This window comes from Melanerpes formicivorus, unplaced genomic scaffold (assembly GCF_026170545.1).
Source record: "Melanerpes formicivorus ecotype bairdi unplaced genomic scaffold, bMelFor1.0.p_v2 SCAF_18, whole genome shotgun sequence".
NCBI classification, from domain to species: Eukaryota; Metazoa; Chordata; class Aves; order Piciformes; family Picidae; genus Melanerpes; species Melanerpes formicivorus.
This window is the reverse complement of record NW_027142370.1, coordinates 13,750,292-13,773,983: the sequence shown is the minus strand read 5'-3', so window position 1 is coordinate 13,773,983 and position 23,692 is coordinate 13,750,292. Positions and strand designations below refer to the sequence as shown.

The window sequence follows — 23,692 nt, the reverse complement described above, 5'->3', positions numbered from 1 at the left end:
GGCTGATCCCCAGCAGTGGGGGCAGCAGGGGCAGGGAAGGGATTCTGCCCCCCTGCTCTACTCTGCTGACACCCCACCTGCAGTTCTGGGGCCAGCTCTGGAGTGCTTAGCACAGCACAGCCTGGGACCTGTTAGAGAATGGAATGGAATAGAATAAAATGGAATGGAATGGAATAGAATAGAATGGAATAGAATAGAATGGAATAAACCAGACCAGGTTGGAAGAGGCCTTCAAGATCATCGTGTCCAACCTATTATCCAACACTACTTAATCAACTAAACCATGCAACCAAGCACCCTATCAAGTCTCCTCCTGAACACCTCCTATGATGGTGACTCCACCACCTCCCCGGGCAGCACATTCCAATGGGCAATCACTCTCTCTGTGAAGAATTTCTTCCTCACCTCCAGCCTAAACCTCCCCTGGCACAGCCTGAGACTGTGTCCTCTTGTTCTGGTGCTGGTTGCCTGGGAGAAGAGACCAACCTCTGCCTGTCTACAACCTCCCTTCAGGTAGCTGTAGAGAGCAATAAGGTCTCCCTTGAGTCTCCTCCTCTCCAGGCTAAGCAGCCCCAGCTCCCTCAGCCTCTCCTCACAGGGCTGTGTTCCAAACCCCTCACCAACCTTCTTGCCCTTCTCTGGACACCTTCCAGCAAGTCAACCTCCTTCCTAACCTGAGGAGCCCTAAACTGGACACAGGACTCAAGGTGTGGCCTAACCAGTGCAGTGTACAGGGGCAGAATGACCTCCCTGCTCCTGCTGGCCACACTGTTCCTGATGCAGGCCAGGATGCCATTGGCCCTCTTGGCTGCCTGGGCACACTGCAGGCTCATGTTCAGCCTACCATGGACCAGTACCCCCAGATCCATCTCTGCCTGGCTGCTCTCCAGCCACTCTGACCCCAGCCTGTAGCACTGCATGGGGTTGCTGTGGCCAATGTGCAGATCAGGGCCAGAGGAGACCACAGCAGTGATGGGAGGGCTGGAAGCCCTCTGCTGTGAGGGGAGGATGCCCTGGACAGAGCACCTGTCCAAGACAGTGTGGTGATTCCTGTTAATTGAAGTCATTTCACACCAGCCCCTGGAGGCTGCCTAGGTTTGAAATAGCAAAGTTGTGAATTACCAGTGATGTAATGGCCAAATTCCTTAAAACCTAAGTGGTCTCCTGATGGTCTGTGCTCTTGCTTTGGCTGGAGCATGTCCAGGAGTGAAGATGGTTTTCGTTCAGACGCCCTTAGCTGTAAAACGTGCACTGAAAATCTCAAACACACAGATTCTTCTCTAACTGCCTGACAGCTCCACATTTAGCTTTTATATCCCTACTTAGGGTCTACACAAGGCTTGTGAGGAGTGGCTGAGGCAACTGGGGTTGTTCAGTCTGGAGAAGGAGGCTGAGGGCAGACCTTCTGGCTCTCTGCAACTCCCTGACAGGAGATCGGAGCCAGGTAGGGGTTGGTCTCCTCTTGCAAAGAACAAGCAATAGGACAAGAGAAAATAGCCTCAGGTTGCACCAGGGGTGGTTTAGGTTGGACATGTGGAGCAATTTCTTCCCCAAAAGGGCTGTCAAGGCTTGGAACAGTCTGCCCAGGGCAGTGGTAGGGTCTCCATCCCTGGAGGAATTGTAGAGCTGTGTAGATGTGGTGCTGAGGGACATGGTTCAGTGGTGACCTGGCAGTGCTGGGTTAGTACTTGGATTTGATCTGGAAGGCCTTTTCCAGCCTAAACAATGCTGTCATCCCAGGATTTGCTTCTACCAAGTACATGATGCCTAACCAGGCAGTGTAGGACTGGAAGCAGCTCATTAGCAGGATGTTGATGGGGAACCCCAGAGTTTTAAGAGCCTGATGGGGAATTTCAGCACAGACAGGCTGTTGGCCACCGAGTTACCAATCTAAATGCCCCAGGAGCACAATCCACTACACTGCTAGCAGCTTCCCTGGGCCAGGAAGCCCCCTTGGCTGTGTGTGGTGTTTTAACACACAATGTTATCTCTGCCTTTGTTACTGGGCTTTTATGTGCTGCAGGCAGGGTGGGGCTGAGCCTGGTGGCAATGGTCAACCTTCTCCTGTGCTTAATTTAGCCTCTGAGTGCTGTCCTTCAGGAGGGAGTGAGGAAGAAGAATTATTCATGCTATTGTACTGCTGTCACCTCTCTGCTGTGGAGAGATGGCTACAGCTCAGCTCACCCAAGATTGCCCAAGTCATGGCTTTACCTCCCAAAAAAGCTCCTTCACTCAAGCTTTGGCCTTTTCCCCTGACTACACAGGTTCACAGATTGCAGTGGGTTGGAAAGGACCCTTAAAGGTTGTCTTGTCCAACCCCCTTACAGTCAGCAGGGATACCTACAGCTAGATCAGGCTGCCTAGAATAGAATAGAATAGAATAGAATAGAATAGAATAGAATAGAATAGAATAGAATAGACCAGACCAGGTTGGAAGAGACCTTCAAGATCATCGTGTCCAACCCATCAACCAATCCAACACCACCTAAACAACTAACCCATGGCACCAAGCACCCCATCACCAAGCACCCTGATCACCTCCAATGATGTTGACTCCACCACCTCCCCAGGCAGCCCATTCCAATGGGCAATCACTCTCTCTGTGTAGAACTTCTTCCTAACATCCAACCTGAACCTCCCCTGGCACAGCCTGAGACTGTGTCCTCTTGTTCTGGTGCTGGTTGCCTGGGAGAAGAGACCAACCCCCACCTGGCTACAACCTCCCTTCAGGTAGTTGTAGGGAGCAAGAAGGTCTCCCCTGAGTCTCCTCCTCGCCAGGCTAAGCAACCCCAGCTCCCTCAGTCTCTCCTCACAGGGCTGTGTTCCAAACCCCTCACCAACTTCATTGCCCTAGGGTGACATCAAGTCTGACACTGGGGTCACAACACCCCTGTGAAGGCTCCATGCTTTCCAGGTGGCTGGAAAGTGCCTCGTGGAAAAGGACCTGGGGATGCTGGAGGTGTTCAAGAGGGGATTGGATGTGGCACTTGGTGCCATGGGTTAGTAGTCATGAGGTGCTGGGTGACAGGTTGGACTTGATGATCTCTGAGGTCTTTTCCAACATTGTTGATTCCATGATTCGCTGTTGGTCTACAGCTGGCTGTGCATGAGCCAGTGTGTGTCCAGGTGGCCAAGAAGGCTAACAGCATCCTGTCCTGGGTCAGCTGGGCCAGCAGGACCAGAAGGTGAGGAGATTTCCTGCTAATCTATCTCCAGGAGCAGATGCCTGCTGCCCTTGATGGGTCAGTGCTGATCAATATCCAAAGGACAGGCATTGAGAGGATGGGGCCAGACTCTTTTCAGTGGTGCCCAGTGACAGGATAAGGGGTAACAGGCACAGACTGAAACCCAGGAGAAGAAACTTCAGTGTGAGGGTGCTGGAGCCCTGGAGCAGGCTGCCCAGAGAGGCTGTGGAGTCTCCTCTGGAGAGTTTCCTCCCCCACCTGGCCACTGTGATCCTGGCAAGCCACTGTGGGCGCCCTGCTTTAGCAGGAGGGGTTGGACTGGATGAGCTCTCCCATTCTGTGACCTCATGGGGCTGTTCTGCTGAAGCCTTTATCAGAGGGGAAATGAACGTGCTGGAGCTTCCTGGTGGGTTGAAATGCATCTTTTTGTCCCAGTTTAAAGTGAGAGAAGGTAGGAGCTGGCAGTTGGCTTTTGCAGAGCCGGGAACGTCGCAGCCATCTTCAGCTGGCGACAGCAGGAACAAACACAACCATTTTGCTGAGGATCAGCTCAGCTCCCAGATCAAAAGCTCATTTGCTGAAGACCATTTGCTTTTGCTGCAGCCACCCTGAGGAGGCTGAGCTCAGGAAGCAGCAGAGGGTTGGCTTAATTTTATTAGATTGAAAAAAAACCAACCCCAACCCTCAACCCTTCTGTGAGCGCTCTCCAGGCTGCACTTCCTCAGCTGAGGACTTCCAAGTCTTCCACAAAACAGAGCCACATCCCATGGGGCCACAGCCATCCTGGGGTGGTGGATTGAATGACTTCAGCCTCTTTTTTTGGTCTGCTCTCTGACTGTAGCTTTCATTTATTGCCTCCTCTGTAAACCACAGATATGTTTGTTATTTGCAATTGCATGGGCAAAAGAAGAAGAGGGGAAAAAAAAAGGGCTGTGTTTGGATTGTGAAGTCATTCCTGCTCTCTGCCTCACTGTTTGCTGCAGTGGAAGCCTTGCATGAGGCTGGTGGAGAGGGCTGAGTTGAAAGAGTGGTCACAGGACATGTGATGGGCAGCTGTGGTGCGAGCCCAAGGCAAGTTAAGAATGAAGATTTCACACCTCCACTGAGACTGCTTAGGGCAGCATTCAGATACTCATCAGAGGATGAGAGAATTGTTTGGGTTGGAAGGGACCCTAAAGGTCATCTAGTTCCAGTTTCCCTGCCAGGGGCAGGGACACCTCCCACTAGAGCAGGTTGGATTACATAGAATTACATAGAATAAACCAGGTTGGAAGAGACCTTCAAGATCATCGTGTCCAACCCATCAACCAATCCAACACCACCTAAACAACTAACCCATGGCACCAAGCACCCCATCAAGTCTCCTCCTGAGCATCTCCAATGATGGTGATTCCACCACCTCCCCAGGCAGCCCATTCCAATGGGCAATCACTCTCTCTGTGTAGAACTTCTTCCTAACATCCAACCTAAACCTCCCCTGGTGCAGCCTGAGACTGTGTCCTCTTGTTCTGGTGCTGTTTGCCTGGGAGAAGAGACCAACCTCTGCCTGTCTACAACCTCCCTTCAGGGAGTTGCAGAGAGCAATAAGGTCACCCCTGAGTCTCCTCTTCTCCAGGCTAAGCAACCCCAGCTCCCTCAGCCTCTCCTCACAGGGCTGTGTTCCAAACCCCTCCCCAGCTTTGTTGCCCTTCTCTGGACACCTTCCAGCAAGTCAACCTCCTTCCTAAACTGAGGGGCCCAGAACTGGACACAGGACTCAAGGTGTGGCCTAACCAGTGCAGTGTACAGGGGCAGAATGACCTCCCTGCTCCTGCTGGCCACACTGTTCTTGATGCTCAAGGCTTCATCCAGCCTGGTCTTAAACACTTCCAGGGATGGCCACAACTTCTCTGGGCAACCTGTTCCAGTGCCTTATCATCCTCATAGTAGAGAACTTCTTCCTAATGTCCAGTCTAAACCTACCCTGCTCTAGGCATCCTAGCCTGCATCAGCAATGGTGTGGCCAGCAGGACCAGGGCAAAGGTTGTGCCCCTGTGCTCAGCACTGGTGAGGCCACACATCAAACACTGGATTCAGTTTAGGGTCTCTCACTACAAGAATGATATTGAAGGGTCCAGAGAAGGAGAACAAGGTTGGTGAAGGGCCTTGAACACAAGTCCTGTGAGGAACAGCTGAGGCAACTGGGGTTGTTTAATCTCCAGAGGAGGAGGCTGAGGTGAGACCTAAAATGAGATTGGAGCCAGGTGGGGGTTGGTCTCTTCTCACATGTAGCAAGTGACAGGACAAGAGAAAACAGCCTCAAGGTGTGTCAGGGAAAGTTTCACACCAGAGATTAGGAGAAACTTCTTCCCAGAAAGCATTGTCAGGCACTGGAGCAGGCTGCCCAGGAGGTGGTGAAGTCCCTATCTGTGGAGGGTTTTAAAACACCTGAGGATGTGGTGCTGAGGGACATGGTTTAGTGGCAGTGGCTTAGCAGCAGTGGTGGGGTTGTGAGCTCTAGTTGAGTGGTTGGACTTGAAGGTCTCTTCCAGCCTTGACAGCACTATGATTCTGTGGCTCTGTTCTGTGATGATGGCCACCATAAGCAGGGACCTCATCTGAGCAGACAGCTTGCTGCTTTGTCACTTAACCCTTGACACTGACATTTTCCTGCATGGTTCATCCTTTCTCTGTTCTGCTTAACTGAATCTGATAGATTCTGGCTCCATGTTCAGAGTGGGGAGAAACTTGTGGTCCAGATCTTGTGGTTAGTGGTCAAATACTTGCAGCAAATACAGCAAGTGGAGTTCCAGGTTGGTTTCTCCATGGTCAGTCTCACAGAAAAGCGGAAGGCTGTGTGTTAACCTGAGTGGTTTCCAGCAGCATGTGAAGTGTGTGTGAAAGGTGCCCAAAGAAGATGCAGGGGGTTAAGCAAAGAACTTTGCTTTCTTCTCCAGAGGAGGCCACAGCAATGATAGAATAGAATAGGAATAGGACTAAGAATAGAATAGAATAGAATAGAATAGGAATAAGAATAAGAATAAGAATAAGAATAAGAATAAGAATGGAAAGGAATGGAATGGAATAGAATAGAATAGAATAGGAATAAGAATGGAATAGAATAGAATAGAATAGCATTAACCAGGTGGGAAAAAAACTTTGAGATCATCACGTCCTGGAAACCCTCTGCTGTGAGGCCAGGCTGAGAGAGTAGGGGCTGTGGAGCCTGGAGAAGGGAAGGCTCCAGGCAGTCCTTCTGGTGGCCTTTCAGTACTGAAAGGGGCTGATAAACAGGACAGAAGGCAACACTTGTAAACTGCAACAGGGGACATTTAGACTAGAGGGAAGGAAGAAACTCTTCTGTCCCAGGTTGCCTAGAGAAGCTGTGAATGACCCATCCCTGCAAGTGTTCCAGGTCAGGTTGGCTGGGACTTGGGGTAACCAAGTTTAGTTGCAGATGTGCCTGCTGACTGCAGGGAGCTGGCACTAGATGATCTTTGAAGGTCACTTCCAACCTAAACCATGTTTCTCTGACTGAAGTCACATCATCTCCATGCCAAGATACCTCTGGTGTCTCTAATGCTGCAACTCAAGGGCCTTCTGCTACCTGTGACCTTGTTCACAGTTGTCCTCTCCTGCTTGAAGGGTGGCCAGAGAGAAGCTAGAGGCAGTGACATCATTTAATAGTTCTTTAGCTTCCTTCCAGGCATTCAAGCTGGAGCAATAAAGAGGATTTAAAGCAGATGAGGGAGTTTTAAAAAGACAATCCATGCCCCATGGGGCCTTCAGTGCTTTGGTGTTCTGAAGCCATGAAGCATTCAACCTTCCTCAAGCAGCTCTGGACAAACCAGCAAACAGAAGGAAGCTGGTGCCTCTCTGGGGGCACAGTGCAAGGCTTTTCCTAATGAAAACATTTACTGAGCTGGTGCAACACTGATGAAGTGATCACTTCATCTTCTCCCACTCCAACCTTCCCCTCTTGCCCCATTTGTCTTCCTTTCTCCAGCTCACACCTCAGAAGGCAGAGACACTCCATGGGTACCGTGGGTATTAGGGAAAAAAGTCATTCCTGCAAGAGTGGTCAGGCACTGGCACAGGCTGCCCAGGGGGGTGGTGGAGGCATGGACTCATAGAATCAGGAAGGTTGGAAAAGACCTCAAAGATCATCAACTCCAACCTGCCACCCAGCACCTCATGACTACTAAACCAAGTGCCACATCCAATCCCCTCTTGAACACCTCCAGGCATGGGGACTCCACCACCTCCCTGAGCAGCACATTCCAATGGTCAATCTCTCTGTGTAGAACTTCTTCCTAACATCCAGCCTAAACCTCCCCTGGCACAGCTTGAGACTGTGTCCTCTTGTTCTGGTGCTGCTTGCCTGGGAGAAGAGACCAACCCCCACCTGGGTACAACCTCCCTTCAGGGAGTTGTAGACAGCAAGAAGGTCTCCCCTGAGCCTCCTCTTCTCCAGGCTAAGCAACCCCAGCTCCCTCAGCCTCTCCTCATAGGGCTGTGCTCCAGACCCCTCCCCAGCCTTGTTGCCCTTCTCTGGACACGTTCAAGTGTCTCCATGTCCTTCTTAAATTGAGGGGCCCAGAACTGGACCCAGGACTCAAGGTGTGGCCCAACCAGTGCTGAGTACAGGGACACAATGACTTCCCTGCTCCTGCTGGCCACACTATGCTTGATGCAGGCCATCACCATCTTTGGAGGTGTTTAAGAAACCTGGGGCCATGGCATTTGGGGCCATGGTTTAATGGCCATGCTGGTGGTAGTCTGACAGTTGGACTTGATCTTAGAGAGCTTCTCCAACCAAAACAATTTGTGATTCTATGATGGGTTGTGGCACTTTGCCACCATCCTTGCTGCTGACATCAAGAAAGTTCCTTTCCTTGCTGCTGCTGTTTAAAGGTGAAGATAAAAGGCAGTTGCTTTAAAAAGAAGAGAAGAAAGTTCTAAAGGTGGTGCTTGCAGGGAGCTGTCTTTGTTGTCAGTGGTGATATTATATCTCTCCAAGCTGTCTGTGCTCCTGATGCCCTTCTCCTCCTCTGAAGTCTAAGGCTTTTAGTGCAGCTTTTAGTGCCAGCTTCTGTGCAGGGTGGGCTTCCTGGCCTTATCATAGCAGCATCAAATCCTTTGGGCTGGAAGGGATCTTTAAAGGTCATCTAGTCCAAAGGGATCTTTGAAAAGGGATCAAGTTTTGCATCAATCAAGAGATTCATGCAGCAGTGTGGTCATCACTGGAAAAATTCCTGGGGACCTGAGAGATGATGGGAAGAGGAGAGCTGAGCAGCAGAGGGGTGGGTCTGAAAACAGCCATCACAGAGTCATGGCATGGGCTGGGTTGGGAGGGACCATGAAGATCATTGAGTTCCAACCCCCCTGCAGTGACCAGGGACAGCTTCCACTAGATCAGATTGCTCAGAGCCCAGGCCAACCTGGACTATTCGGGATGCTAGAGAAAATTGTGTGGGCAGAGGTGGTGGCAGAGCCCTGCACCTACAGCAGGAGGGCTTCTGATAGGTTTCCTCAAGTGTCTACAGGGTGAGTTGAGACCCTGGGGGAGGTGAAATGATGCAGCACTCCAAGTGCCTGCAGGTTCCCTTGCCAGGGGTGTAAACTGCATTTCTGTGCTTTGTGGAGCAGCTGTGGGGGAGTTATCATAGAATCACAGAAGGGGCTGGGCTGGAAGGGACCTCCAAAGCTCATCTAGGCAGACCCAACTCGATTGGGTTGCTCAGAGCCCTGTCCAGCCTCACCTTGAATAACAAAGCTGGGGAGGGGTTTGGAGCACAGCCCTGTGAGGAGAGGCTGAGGGAGCTGGGGTTGCTTAGCCTGGAGAAGAGGAGGCTCAGGGGAGACCTTCTTGCTCTCTACAACTACCTGAAGGGAGGTTGTAGCCAGGAGGGGATTGGTCTCTTCTACCAGGCAACCTGTGACAGAACAAGAGGACACAGCCTCAAGCTGTGCCAGGGGAGGTTTAGGCTGGATGTTAGGAAGAAATTCTTCATGGAGTAATTGGCCATTGGAATGTGCTGTCCAGGGAGGTGGTGGAGTCACCATCCCTGGAGGTGTTTAGGAAGAGACTGGATGGGGTGCTTGGTGCCATGGTTTAGTTGATTAGATGGTGTTGGGTGATAGGTTGGACTTGACGATCTCTGAGGTCTTTTCCAACCTGGTCTGGTCTATTCTATTCTATTCTATTCTATTCTATTCTATTCTATTCTATTCTATTCTATTCTATTCTATTCTATTCCATTCCATTCCATTCCATTCCATTCCATTCCATTCCATTCCATCTCCAGGGATGGGGTCTCAACCACCTCCCTGGGCAACCTGTTCCACTGTTCCACCACCCTCATGGTAAAGAACTTGTTTCTATCATCCAATCTAAATCTCCTCTAGTTTGAAGCCATTGCCACTCATCCTGTCATTTCAGGCCTTTGTAAACAGTTTCTCTCCATCCTTCTTGTAGGCCCCCTGGCAGGTCATTATTAGGTCAGGTTATCAGGAGGGTTATTAGCAGCTGGAAAAGCTGTGAGCATTGATGCTGGTACTAAACAAATCCCCACAAATTGGGTAAAAAAGCCCCATACCCTAAACTCTCAAAGCTTAAAGTATTTGTGCAGGCAGAAGAGGAGGAGGTGCCAGCATTGGGAGGAGCTTTGGTAGCCAGTGATGAAAAGCTGCTTCCCGAGGCTGGAAGGATGGATCCTGCAGGCTGGAGCAGCACAGGGTTGCTGCCTTTCCTCCTGCTCCCTGTGTTGCCTTGTCACCAGCCCATGTTTATTACTTCACTGGGGTTAGGGCTTCCTCATTGGTGTACAGGGATGTGGGACAGGGAAGCAAATGCCACTGACTTTCTTTGCTGGATGGTCTGAAGAGCTGCAGCTCAGAGGCTGGCTGAAAAAGCTCTCTGAGAGCTCTCTCACCTGGAGTACTGTGTCCAGTTTTGGCCATCCCAGCTCAAGAAGGACAAGGAACTACTGGAGAGAGTCCAGCACAGGGTCACCAAGATGCAGAGGGGCCTGGAACATCTCTCATGTGAGGAAAGGCTGAGAGAGCTGGGGCTGGTTAGCCTGGAGAAGAGGAGGCTGAGGAAGCATCTTATCAATGCTCACAACTATCTAAGGGGTGGGTGTCAGGAAGATGGGGCCAGGCTCTTCTCAGTGGTCCCCAGGGACAGGACAAGAGGTAATGGGCGTCAGCTTGAACACAGGAAGCTCCATCTAAACATGGGAAGGAACTTCTGCACTGTGAGGGTGGCAGAGCCCTGGAGCAGGCTGCCCAGAGAGCTGGTGGGGTCTCTGTCTCTGCAGGCTCTCAAGGCCTGCCTGGGGGTGTTCCTGTGTGACCTGCCCTAGGTGATGCTGCTCTGGCAGCGGGGTTGGTCCTGATGATCTCCAGAAGTCCCTTCCAACCCCTACTGTTCATTGTTTCTGTGGTCTTTGCAGGGAGGGGAGAAATGAGGTGCTTGAGAGGCAGTTCTTGCAGGTACCCTTGGTGCAGTAAGCCGAAACCCAGCGTTCAGGGCGCGGCAGAGGAAGATTGCAGCCCATCCAGTTTGGTTTGTAACGTAACACACCGTGGAAAAGGGCCTGCTGCCTTTTTGTTTCTTTAACCTATTTTGGTTTAATGCTAAGCTTGTAGGTTCTTGATGGGCTTGGGGTGCTCCCAAGCTCTTGCTGCCTGGGGGAGCTGAAGGTGGCTGGGCTGTGCTTGCAGTGCTGCCTCCAGAGCCCTGCTTCCCTTCGCACGGTCACAATCAGGCAGGAAATGGGTTTGTTGTCCGTGGAGCCAGCCTGGCTTTTGCTTGACAGCAAAGGCTCCCCCCTGACTTTCTCCCTGGGAAGGTCTCCAGCTCTGCTCACCCCCACACTTCTCCATGCAGTATCCAGCCAAAGCTTCCCATCACCTGGCCTCACCTGGCGCCGCTCGGTGCTCTGGGTCGCTTGGCTGCCTCAGACCTCCAAAACAAAAATCTGCAGGCTCTGCCCTGCTCCTTTCCATATCACTGTACAAAATGTGGCTGTGTCACACCCACTGGCTTCCTCTGAGGCTTTGCCCAGCACTGGACTCTGGGTGCCTTACATAAAGAGTCTGCTGCTGGGCAGTGGCAGCGGCAGGCATCCCGACTGGCATGACCAGACTCTCAATGTGACATTCCCAACTGTAAAACACTCCCTGACAATAGCTGGTCTTGTTCAAAGAGCAGCAGAAATAATCAAGGGGGTATTTTTGTTGGCTTTTTTCTCTCTTTTTTTCTTTCTTTTTTGTTTTTTCCTCTTGCAAGCAGAAGAAAATCTCCCAGGGCTGCCTGGGGATGCTGTGCAGACTCTTTGCATGGGCAGTGCTGGAGAGGAAATGGAGCATGGGGGAAGAGTCTTAGGAAAGGGCTGACATGGACAAGGGGAGTCTTCAGGTTGTTATCTAGAAGGTTTTCAGCATTGTGGCCCTGGGATGTCTCTTACATGAGGTGTTGGAACCTGTGTTCTCTTGCCCCCCCTTTCCTATGCAGAATAAAACCATTCCCTCACCCATGTTTGTAGCATGACAGGCTGTGGCCCAAGCTGGAACTGCTGGTGGAATACCAGGGAGGACAGGCTCACAGAGTGGTTCAAGTGGTTAGGTGGGGCCTCAGGAGATCTCCAGCCCAACCTCCTCCATAAAGCTGTGAGGATGGGCCAGGCTGCTCAGGGCTTTAGCCAGTTGAGTCTTGAAAACCTCCAGGGCTGGAGATTTCACAACCTCTCTGGACAACCTGCTCGACTGCCCTCACGCTGGAAAAGCTTCTGCCTGCAGACTGAACATCTCCTGTTTCATCTTCTGCCCATTCTCTCATCCCCTCCTGTTGTGTGGTGCTGGGAACAGCTTTGCTCTCTCTTCTGCAGCCCAGTGGCATCCTGGCCTGGGTCAGGAACAGTGTGGCCAGCAGGAGCAGGGAGGACATTGTGCCCTGTGCTCAGCACTGGTTAGGCCACACCTTGAGTCCTGTGTCCAGTTCTGGGCTCCTCAGTTTAGGAAAGATGTTGAGATGCTGGAAGGTGTCCAGAGAAGGGCAACAAAGCTGGGAAGGGGTCTGGAGCACAGCCCTGTGAGGAGAGGCTGAGGGAGCTGGGGTTGCTTAGCCTGGAGAAGAGGAGGCTCAGGGGAGACCTTCTTGAGAGATGAGGTGAGATTGAGACTGGAGGGAAGGCTCAGGGGAGACCTTATTGAGAGATTGAGGTGAGATTCAGACTGGAGGGAAGGAAGAAGTTTTTTACCCTGAGGGTGGTGAGAGCCTTGCCCATGCTGCCCAGAGAGGTGGGAGATGCCCCATCCCTAGAGCCATTCCAGGTCAGGTTGGTTGGGGCTCTGAGCAGTTTTCTTCCCTTGCAGATGTCCCTGCTGACTGCAGGAGGGTTGGACAGGATGGCCTTTAGAGGTGCCTTCCAACCCAAACTAGTCTGTGATTCTCTGCTTCTTTCAGTAGAAAATCCATGTCTCTAGGGTTTTTTCCTCTCAGTATCAACATGTTCCCCTGTCAGTAGATGACACCAGCAGCATTTTATCAGTCAGGTGGCTTTTCAGTGCTGTCACCTGAACATGGGGCAAAGCAATTGCTGATTTCATCCCATTCTCTTCAGGGTGATTTTTCTGTTCTTTCTTGTGCTCCTTACCCCAAAAACTCCAGACTGTCAGCTCCAGAGCTCCAGAGCAGCTTCTCTCTTGGGCTTTCTCCAGGACCATGGACATAAAGCACTGAAACAAGTTATTTTGTGCACTAAACACGCAGGGGGGAAAGCTTTTGTCCATCTTAAGGCTGCAGCTGACCCCAAACCCATCTCTGTAAAAAACAGAACCAGAAAGGGAAAGGCCATTGGAATATGCTCCTTTAACCCCCAAAAGCACACAGACTGCCCTAAAACTAGGCTCAAACTGAGCAGAAAATGCTGCAGCAGTTGTGGCCAGGGCCAGACTCTGCTCAGCACGTGACGTGGGTATGAATGAGGCCTGGCAGTTTTGTCTCCAGGCTGGATTAGGCACAGTTGCTACTGGTTACTGCACAGCCCAGCTCAGCTCAGCTCTGTGCTGGGAGCAGGAGCCTGTGCCCTGGGAAAGCACTGCTGGGGCCGGGGAGCCCGACGGGGAGGTGGCATTGTGCTGTGGTGCTGAGCTCTGCCCGAGGTCATGGGCTGCTGGGATCATGGCATCATCCTGTTCAGGACCTTGAGTCCTGGGTCCAGTTCTGGGTCCCTCAATTTAAGAACACTGAGACACTTGAAGGTGTCTCAGATCCTGCAGTCCAACCATTCTCTGGTTCTACCAAGTGTGGTGCTGAACCATGGCCCTCAGCACCACATCTCTGCCCCTTTGAAACACCTCCTGGGATGGGGATCCAGCCACCTCCCTGGGCAGCCTGCTCCAGTGTTTGAGAACCTTTTCAGCTTCTTTTACTATCCAACCTAAACCTTCTCTGGTGCAGCTTGAGGCCATTTCCTCATGTCCTCTCACTGCTGCTGTTACTAGGGAGAAGAGAGCAGCTCCCACCTGGCTCCAACCTCCTTTCAGGAAGCAATAAAGGGAATGAGGTCTCTGCTCAGCCTCTTCTCCAGACTAAACCACCCCAGTTCCCTCAGCTGCTCCTCACAAGACTTGCACTCCAGACCCTTCATCAGCCTCATTGGCCTTCTCTGGCCATGCTCCTCATGGCCTCAATGTCCTTCTTGGAGTGCTGAGCCCAAAACTGAACCCAGTACTCAAGGTGTGTCTTCACCAGTGCTGAGTGCAGGGAAAGTTCTGTGCCACTCAGTTTAAGAAGGACATTGAGACTCTTGAACATGTCCAGAGGCTGGGGAGAGGCCTTGAGCACAGCCCTGTGAGGAGAGGCTGAGGGAGCTGGGGTTGCTTAGCCTGGAGAAGAGGAGGCTCAGGGGAGACCTTCTTGCTTTCTCCAACTCCCTGAAGGGAGGTTGTAGGCAGGAGGGGGTTGGTCTCTTCTCCCAGGCAACCAGCACCAGAACAAGAGGACACAGTCTCAAGCTGTGCCAGGGGAGGTTTAGGCTGGAGGTGAGGAGAAAGTTCTTCCCAGAGAGAGTTGTTAGCCACTGGAATGTGCTGCCCAGGGAGGTGGTGGAGTCACCATCCCTGGAGGTGTTCAAGAGAGGACTGGACGTGGCACTTGGTGCCATGGTTTAGTAGTCCTGAGGTGCTGGGTGACAGGTTGGACTTGATGATCCTTGAGGTCTTTTTCAACCTTGTTGATTCTATGATTCTATTCTATCATTTGGGAAGGAAGGGACCTTTAAGGGTCAGCTATCCAACCCTGCTGCAGTCAGCAGGGACACCTGCAACTACAGCAGTGTCATGGCCTGGAATGCATCCAGGGATGAGGATTCTGCCACCTCTCTGAGCAACCTGAGCCAGTATCTCACCACCCTCAGGGTGAAAAATGTCTCCTGTCTAGCCTCATCTCCCTTTTTCAGTTTCAAACCATCACCCCTTGTCCTGTCACCAAACTCCCTGATCAAGAGGTTGTCCTCAGCTTTCTGATCAGCCTCCTTAAGCACTGAAGGACCACCAGAAGGACTCCCTGGAGCCTTCTCTTCTCCAGGCTCAACAACTCCAACTCTCAGCCTGGCCTCACAGCAGAGGGCTTCCAGCCCTCCCAGCATTGCTGTGGCCTCCTCTGGCCCTGCTCCAACAGGTCCCTGTATATTCTGTGCTGAGCACTCCAGAGCTGGCCCCAGCACTGCAGGTGGGGTCTCAGCAGAGCAGAGCAGGGGTGCAGAATCCCCTCCCTGCCCCTGCTGCCCACACTGATGAGGATCAGCCCAGGACAGGTTGGCTCTGGGCTGTGAGCTCTCAGTGCCAGCTCATGCCCAGCTTTTCTCCCACCAGCACCCCCAAGTCCTCCTCCACAGGGCTGCTCTCCAGACCTTCATCTCCCCCCTGTGTTCATACCAGTTTGCTCTAACCAGATCCTCCCTGCCCACCCCTGTCCACCCATCCCTTCATGTCACTTGCTGACTTTTTAGATGCTTAACAATCTGTTGACCTCTAAGAACATCCAGAGGATGCTTTTGACTCTGGTCTTTGCTCTGAGTTGAGATATTCTTACCTTTTTGGTTTATTCTTACAAAGCCTCCTGACAGAAGTGAGCCCTCATGGTGTCTGCTCTTTAGCAAAGCTGCAGCTTGATTTTAGCTCCACTGCTCCCCCAGGCAGTTTGTCAGTCCCAGAGCAAGTGAGGGTGGATTTTCTTTTCAGATGTAAGCCAGCAGCAGCTCTTGGTTGGAGTGTGCTGCTTTCTGCTGGCAGGAGGGCAGCCACTGCCTTGTTCTCAGCCCACTCCCACCCTTGCCTTCCCGTGAAGCCGTGGAGCTGGCTCCTGTCAATCAGCCATGCTTTGGGAAGGAGCTCAAGGGACAAAGCTGCAGAACTGTCCCTGTGTCAGCTCTGGAGTGGTGACTGCACAGCTCTGCCAGTGCTGCACAGACAGACAGACCTGGCTGCAGTGAGTTTGACACCAGCATTTCTGCTGTCTGTGGAGTGGCAGAAAATGGAGCCAAATAAAAGCACCAGCATCGGGGAGGAGAGAGAGAGGGAGGCGCAGGGGGGCTTCAAATGCCCCATGTCAGAGAATCATGGAATGGTTTGGCTTGAAAGGGACCCCTGCAGTCAGCAGGGACATCTGCAACTGGAGTGTCCAGCTCTGGAGCCCCCACCACTACAACATGGATTTGGTGGAGAGGGTGCAGAGGAGGCCATCAGCTTCTCCTACAACAACAGGCTGAGGGAGTTGGGGCTGTTCAGCCTGGAGAGGGGGAAGGCTTTGAGGAGACCTTAGAGCAGCCTTCCAGTACCTGAAGGGGGCTACAGGAGAGCTGTGGAGGGACTTTTGACAAGGGCTTGTAGTGACAGAATGAGGGGCAATGGTGATAAATCAGAGCAGGGTAGATGTACATTGGACACTATAAAGAAATTTTTTCCAGTGAAGGTGGTGAGACATTGGACCAGGCTTCTGAGAGAACCTGTGGATGCCTCATCCCTGGAGGTGGAAAGATGTTGACTTGCTGGAATGAGTCCAGAGAAGGGCAACAAAGTTGGTGAGGGGTTTGGAACACAGCCCTGTGAGGAGAGGCTGAGGGAGCTGGGGTTGCTTAGCCTGGAGAAGAGGAGGCTCAGGGGTGACCTTCTTGCTCTCTCCAACTACCTGAAGGGAGGTTGTAGACAGGCAGAGGTTGGTCTCTTCTCCCAGGCAGCCAGCACCAGAACAAGAGGACACAGTCTCAGGCTGTGCCAGGGGAGGTTCAGGTTGGATGTTAGGAAGAAGTTCTATACAGAGAGTGATTGCCCATTGGAATGGGCTGCCTGGGGAGGTGTTGGAGTCACCATCATTGGAGGTGTTCAGGAGGAGACTTGATGGGGTGCTTGGTGCCATGGGTTAGTTGTTTAGGTGGGTTGGATTGGTTGATGGGTTGGATGCAATGATCTTGAAGGTCTCTTCCAACCTGGTTTATTATTATTATCATTATTATCAAGACCAGGCTGGATGAGGCTTTGAGCAGCCTGATCTAGTGGGAGATGTCCCTTCCAATGACAGGGGGGTGGAGCAGGTGATGTGTAAAGGTCCTTTCTAACTCAAGCCATCAAGCCATTCTCTGATTCTCTGATGCTTGCTCGCATTTCATGGCCCCTGAGTGCCATGCTGGATCAAAAGCAGCCATGACCTTACATCAACAGGGTAACTCTTAAGGCAGTGTTGTGAGCAGTGACCAGCTTTGTCATCTTCTCCATTGCCAGTGGATTTAGAATAGAATAGCATAAACCAGGTTGGAAGAGACCTTCAAGATCATCGTGTCCAACCCATCAACCAATCCAACACCACCTAAACAACTAACCCATGGCACCAAGCACCCCATCAAGTCTCCTCCTGAACACCTCCAGTGATGGTGACTCCACCACCTCCCCAGGCAGCCCATTCCAATGGGCAATCACTCTCTCTGTATAGAACTTCTTCCTAACATCCAGCCTGAACCTCCCCGGTGCAGCCTGAGACTGTGTCCTCTTGTTCTGGTGCTGGTTGCCTGGGAGAAGAGACCAACCCCCACCTGGCTACAACCTCCCTTCAGGTAGTTGTAGAGAGCAAGAAGGTCTCCCCTGAGCCTCCTCTTCTGCAGGCTAAGCAACCCCAGCTCCCTCAGCCTCTCCTCACAGGGCTGTGTTCCAAACCCCTCCCCAACTTTGTTGCCCTTCTCTGGACTCGTTCCAGCAAGTCAACCTCCTTCCTAAACTGAAGGGCCCAGAATTGGACACAGGACTTGAGGTGTGGCCTAACCAGTGCAGTGTCCAGGGGCAGAATGACCTCCCTGCTCCTGCTCAGCCCTTCCAGAGCAATGACCTCCTTCCCTGCTCAGCCCTTCCAGAGCAATGGTGCCAGTTTAGACCTACAGACCTGGGACTATCCCTCCAGCTGTGTTGTGCAATGGAGCTCGTGATTCCACAGGGGCTCTGTGCAAGCAGGAGAGGATTTTGGGTGCTATGTTGGAAAATCAAAGCCTTCTTTGGGGGAACTTGTGGTCTGACTATCCAGTTGGACAAGCTCAGCTTTCCCTGCTATTTAAATAGACTCTACCAGAATGTTAATTGTGCCAGTCTCCATCAGGACATTTTAACTCTTTAGGAGAGGGTTTCCAAGCCACCATGACTGTCCTGTTTAAATGGTACCACAGAACCATAGAACTGGTGAGGTTGAAAGTCCAACTGCTTGCCTAGAGCTCACAATCCCACAGCCTTGGAGGACAAGAACAGCTCTGTATGTGTGTGCTTCACCTTCTTAGTCCTGTAAACAGTGTGGCCAGCAGGAGCAGGGAGGTCATTCTCCCCCTGTACTCAGCACTAGTTAGGCCACACCTTGAGTCCTGTGTCCAGTTCTGGGCCCCTCAGTTTAGGAAAGATGTTGAGCTGTTGGAAGGTGTCCAGAGAAGGGCAACGAGGCTGGGGAGGGGTCTGGAGCACAGCCCTGTGAGGAGAGGCTGAGGGAGCTGGGGTTGCTTAGCCTGGAGAAGAGGAGGCTGTAGCCAGGTGGGGGTTGGTCTCTTCTCCCAGGCAAGCAGCACCAGAACAAGAGGACACAGTCTCAAACTGTGCCAGGGGAGGTTTAGGCTGGATGTTAGGAAGAAGTTCTTCACAGACAGAGAGATTGGCCATTGGAATGTGCTGCCCAGGGAGGTGGTGGAGTCACCATCCCTGGAGGTGTTTAGGAAGAGCCTGGATGAGGCACTTGGTGCCATGGTTTAGTTGATTAGATGGTGATGGGTGATAGGTTGGACTTGATGATCTCTGAGGTCTTTTCCAACCTGGTTAATTCTGATTCTAAAAGGCTTTTGTGGCTGCAGAATGTCATTTGGGGTAATCCAGAATATTTCTGCCCAGGTTGAGAAGATCCTTTTCTCCCCACTTGCCTCCTCAGAGCTCCCTGTCCTGAGCTCCCTCTGAGCACAGATTTTACTCTCACTTACCCCAGAAATTCCTTTGCATCTTTGAGGCATCTGTGATGGCTTGGCAGATGTATTCTGTTGTCTTGTTCTCACTGTTTGGGGGCACTTCTGTAGAGTCATCACACAATTGTTTCACCTCTAAGATTGTGTTCAGCCATTCTCTAACCCTACCAAGGCTGGTGCTAAACCATGTCCCTCAGCACCACCTCTCTGCCTCTTTGAAACACCTCCAGGGATAGGGATTCAACCACCTCCCTGGGCAGCCTGTGCCAATGTTTAAGAACCCTTCTGCTGAAGAAGGTTCTTCTAATGTCCAACCTAAATCTCCTCTGGTGCAACTTGAGGCCATTTCCTCTTCTTCTGCCACCTTTTACTAGGGAGAAGTGACCAACATCCACTTGGCTCCAACCTCTTCACAGGGATTTGTAGAGCCAGAAGGTTTCCCCTCAGCCCCCTCTTCTCCAGACTAAACAACTCCAGTTTCTTCAGCTGCTCCTCACCAGACCCTTCCCCAGCTTGGTTGCCCTTCTCTGGACCTGCTCCAGAACCTCAATGTCTTTCTTGGAGTGAAGGCCCCAAAACTGAACCCTGTATTTGAGGTGTGGCCTCAAGTACAGGGGGACAGTCACTTCCCTGGTCCTGCTGGTCACACTGTTGCTGATCCAAGCTGAGAACTTCACTGCCCATTTAAGCTTAGGTGACTCATATCCACCAGATGATGGTAGCTAAGGTAGGAACAGGACACTTGTGTGGGGTGGCAGTCCTGCCTGGGGGCTTGCTTCTACTTGGGTGAAGGTCCTGAAAAGAGTGGTTTCAGATGAAACCCCAGACCCATTTAAAGCAGCACTGTGTGTTTGTAAACAAAGGAGGTCTTCCAGGGAACCAGAAGCCTTGTTTTACTGCTGGAGCAGGGTCTCCACTAATGAAACAGAAGAGAAAACCCTGAAGAAAGCCCAGCCCTCTTGCACTGAGTCCTCTGAAGCCTGCAGGAGATGACTGTGATAGATTAAAGCAAAGCCTCACAGCTGCCTGCAACATCTGGTACTGCTGCTGAAAGATTTTCCTTCCATGAGGAGGTCTCATCCATGACTTTTGGCTCCACTCCCCATCCCTGGTATGTGCAAAGGTTACAAAATTCCCATGGCAGTAATCCTCAAGCAGTGTCTCAGGGATGCTGCTACCAGCATGAAGAGTCCCACAGGTTTTGTCCTGCTCTCCTCTGGATCCCAACAGAAACACAGAATCATAGAATGATTGTTAGGGTTGGAAGGGACCTCAAGGCTCAGCCAGTCCCAACCCCTCTGCCATGAGCAGGGACACCTCACACTACAGCAGGTTGCTCACAGCCACATCCAGCCTGGCTGCAAAACCCTCCAGGCATGAGGCTTCCACCACCTCCCTGGGCAACCTGTGCCAGGCTCTCACCACCCTTGTGGGGAACAACTTCTTCCTCACATCTAATCTGAATCTACCCATTTCTAGTTTTGTTCCATTCCCCCCAGTCCTATCACTCCCTGACACCCTCCAAAGTCCCTCCCCATCTTTCTTGTAGCCCCCTGCAGATACTGGAAGGCCACAATTAGGTCTCCTGGGAGCCTTCTCTTCTCCAGACTGAACAACCCCAACTCTCAGTCTGTCCTTATAAGAGAGCAGCTCCAGCCCTCTGCTCATCCTCGTGGTCCTTCTCTGGTCACCTTCCAGCACCTCCAGATCCTTCCTGGAACAGAGGCTCCAGAACTGGGTGAAGTACTCCAGGTGTGCTCTCACCAGAGCATCACCTCCCTTGCCCTGCTGGCTCTGCCTCTCTTGATGCAGCCCAGGATGTGATTTGCTTTCTGGGCTCAAAACCTCTTCCAGAAACCCAACTGGATCCTTTTGAGTGTGTGGGGGCATTTGGGTGCTATGGCCCAGGAGCCATAGGCTCATAGAATCATTTTGGTTGGACAAAACTTTGAAGATCATCAAGGAGGTGGATCCCCCAAGGCTGCATCTCAAGCAGTTTGCCCTGCAGCCCCTTCACAGTGCCATAACCCCTGCATGAGGTGCTGGCTGCTTTCAGGCAGGGTGCACAGAAAGACTTGTGCCATCATCCTCCAGGTCCTTGGGGCTGTGGAGTCCCCATGGACTCTGTGCTGTTTGGAGGTGGGGGTCAAAGCTCTGAATTTCACCCAGAGAACTGACTTTATTCTTTGGTGCAAAGGGATCCACAAGGGATGCAATCCTGGTGTGACAGTGTGAGGAGGATCAGGAGCTGTTGATTTTTGAGCCACACAGAACCATGGCATGCTCTGGGTTGGGAGGAACCCTTAAAGCTCACCTGGTCCAAACCCTCTGTAGTCACTGAGGACATCTTCAGCTGGTTCAGGCTGCTCAGAGCCCCAGACCACCTGACCTGGAATTTTCCTAGGGATGAGGCTTCTGCATGACTTGCTGAACTTGCAGCCCAGGGGAGAAGAGCACAATCTCCTGGGGACAGCCATGCTGTTTCTCTCCAGAGCTCAGGAATCCATCTGTGTGGAGCAATGAAGACCATCCTGTCACTCTCTGATGCTATAACCAGGTGTAGAAATCTGGCTGCAGCTTGGTTCCTGGGTTGCTTTCCTGGGACTGCTTGGTGTCTCTGCTCTGGTGGCACTGTGGTGAGGAGAAGCTGGTGGCAAGATGGCTCCTGGCTGCATTTGCTGTATCAGGGTGGGTTGTGGATGAGAGAGAGCCCACAGAGAGAGTCACAGACCGATTGGAGTCGGAAGGGACCTTAAAGCTCATCCAGTCCAACCCTCCTGCAGTCAGCAGGGACATCTGCAACTAGAGCAGGTTGCTCAGACCCCAAACAACCTCACCTGGAATGGTTCCAGGAATGGAGCTTAATATCCCACACCCCTGTGGTCAGAGAGAGATTCCCAAGTTCAAGGTCTGGCAAGCCAACAGCATAAGGAGGCTCTGGGATTTTTTCCCCAAGCCTTTGGGGAAGCACAAAGAGCAGCTTGGTGCATTCCTTCACTCCCAAGGCTCAGGACATGGCCAGGCCATCTCCAGGCAAGCTGTGCGTCCTGAGAGGCCTGCTCAGTGAGTGCTGCAGATGAACAGGGCTTCCTGAGCACGGAGCCAGCAGCAGGGATTGTCCTCAAGGCAGCATGTGGGGTTCTGTCACCCCACCTGCCCCGTGGCAGCTTGTGTCCCCATTGTGCTGCTAAGATCTCATGTCTCCCTGTCACTTCCCATCTCCTCCCAGCAAAGCCAGGCTGTGCAGGGGATGACCAAGTCACAAGGATAGGTTTTCCCCCTCCATGTTTATTCATTGAGGAAGTCAGCAGAGGAAGAGGGATAAAAAGGTTGCAAATATTTGGCTGGATTAGACAAGAGACCCCAGTGAAAGAAGAAAGTGCAGCCAGACTCGTCTCAGTGGTGTCCAGGAGAGGACAAGGGGCAGTGGAGACACACTGGAGCACAGGAGATTCCATGTAAGCATAAGGGAAAAAATCTCCCCTTTGAGGATGGCAGAACCCTGGAGCAAGCTGCCCAGAGAGGTTGTGGAGTCTCCTCTGGAGAGATTCCAAACCTGCCTGGATGTAATCCTGTGTGATTTATTGTAGGTGATCCTGCTCTAGCAGGGGGGTTGATCTCCAGAGGAGGTCCCTTCCAGCCCCCACCATTCTGGGATTCTGTGACTGGGCTGCACACTGCCTTCAGCAGGATGTGCTCTGCAGCTCTGGTGTCCCTGGCCTGGGCTCAGGAGGACTGCTGTGCCCTCCCCAGGTGTGTTCAGGTAGAGCCACAGCTTGTTTACCATCCCACTTCTATCCACATCAGCCCATGTGCCAATATTTGCCTGTCAAACCATGGCTGATGAATGCCTCTGGCACACAGTTGTTCATCCACTTGCTGCCCATGACGTGGCTCTGGAGGTTGGTGGCCACCTCTGCATGCCTGGCTAGCTTTTGGTTTGCCCCAGCAGCAGCACTTCAGTTCATAGGGGCTGCCTCTCCTCAAACAGCTTTGCCTTCTCTCTTTGTGCTTGCAACCCAGAGCCAGCCCTCTCCTGGGCTGATCCCCAGCAGGGTGGGCAGCAGGGGCAGGGAGGGGATTCTGCCTCTCTGCTCTGCTGAGACCCCACCTGCAGTGCTGGGGCCGGCTCTGGAGTGCTCAGCACAGCACAGACAGGGACCTGTTGGAGCAGGGCCAGAGGAGGCCACAGCAATGCTGGGAGGGCTTGAAGCCCTCTGCTGTGAGGCCAGGCTGAGAGAGTTGGGGTTGTTGAGCCTGGAGAAGACTCCAGGGAGATCCCCTGGTGGTCTTTCAAAAAGCTGGGGACAGACTTTTTCTCGGGGCCTGTTGTGACAGGGCAAGGAGCGACGGTTTGAAACTGAAAGAGGGAGATTTAGACTAGAGAAAAGGAAGAGATTCTGTATGGTGAGGGTGGTGTGACCCTGTCCCAAGCTGTCCAGAGAGGTGGTACAAGCCCCATCCCTAGAAACATTCCAGGTCAGGTTGTTTGGGACTCTGAGTGATCTCTTTTAGTTGGGGATGTCCCTGCTGAGTGCAGAGGATTGGACTGGGTGACCTCTAAAGGTCCCTTCCAACCCAAGCCAGTCTAGGACTCTGTGATCTAGATTGGAAAAGACCTTTAAGGTCATCCAGTCCAGCTGTAGCATTTGGTGCCTCGGTTAGAGGCACAGGAAAGCTTTCCCTGCTGGAAGCTGCTGCCCTGTTGAGCTGTCAGGGAGCAGCCAGATGTTTGTGTTGCTCCCAGGTGGTGATTTAGCCTTTCCTGGGGTGAAAGCAGAACCATCACAGTATCACCAAGGTTGGAAGAGACCTCAAGGATCATCAAGTCCAACCTGTCACCACAGACCACATGACTAAACCATGGCACCAAGTGCCACATCCAATCCCCTCTTGAACACCTCCAGGGATGGAGACTCCACCACCCCCCTGGGCAGCACATTCCAATGGCTAACAACTCTCTTTGGGAAGAACTTTCTCCTCACCTCCAGCCTAATCCTCCCCTGGCACAGCTTGAGACTGTGTCCTCTTGTTCTGGTG

General features: G+C 52.2%; 1 protein-coding gene across 3 annotated transcripts in view; it reads left to right on the top strand.

Moving 5' to 3' along the window:
• The window catches only part of PTPRA (protein tyrosine phosphatase receptor type A), a 170,715-nt gene that overhangs the window by 43,152 nt on the left and 103,871 nt on the right, over positions 1-23,692 (top strand). The gene's annotated exons all lie outside the window — the stretch shown is intronic.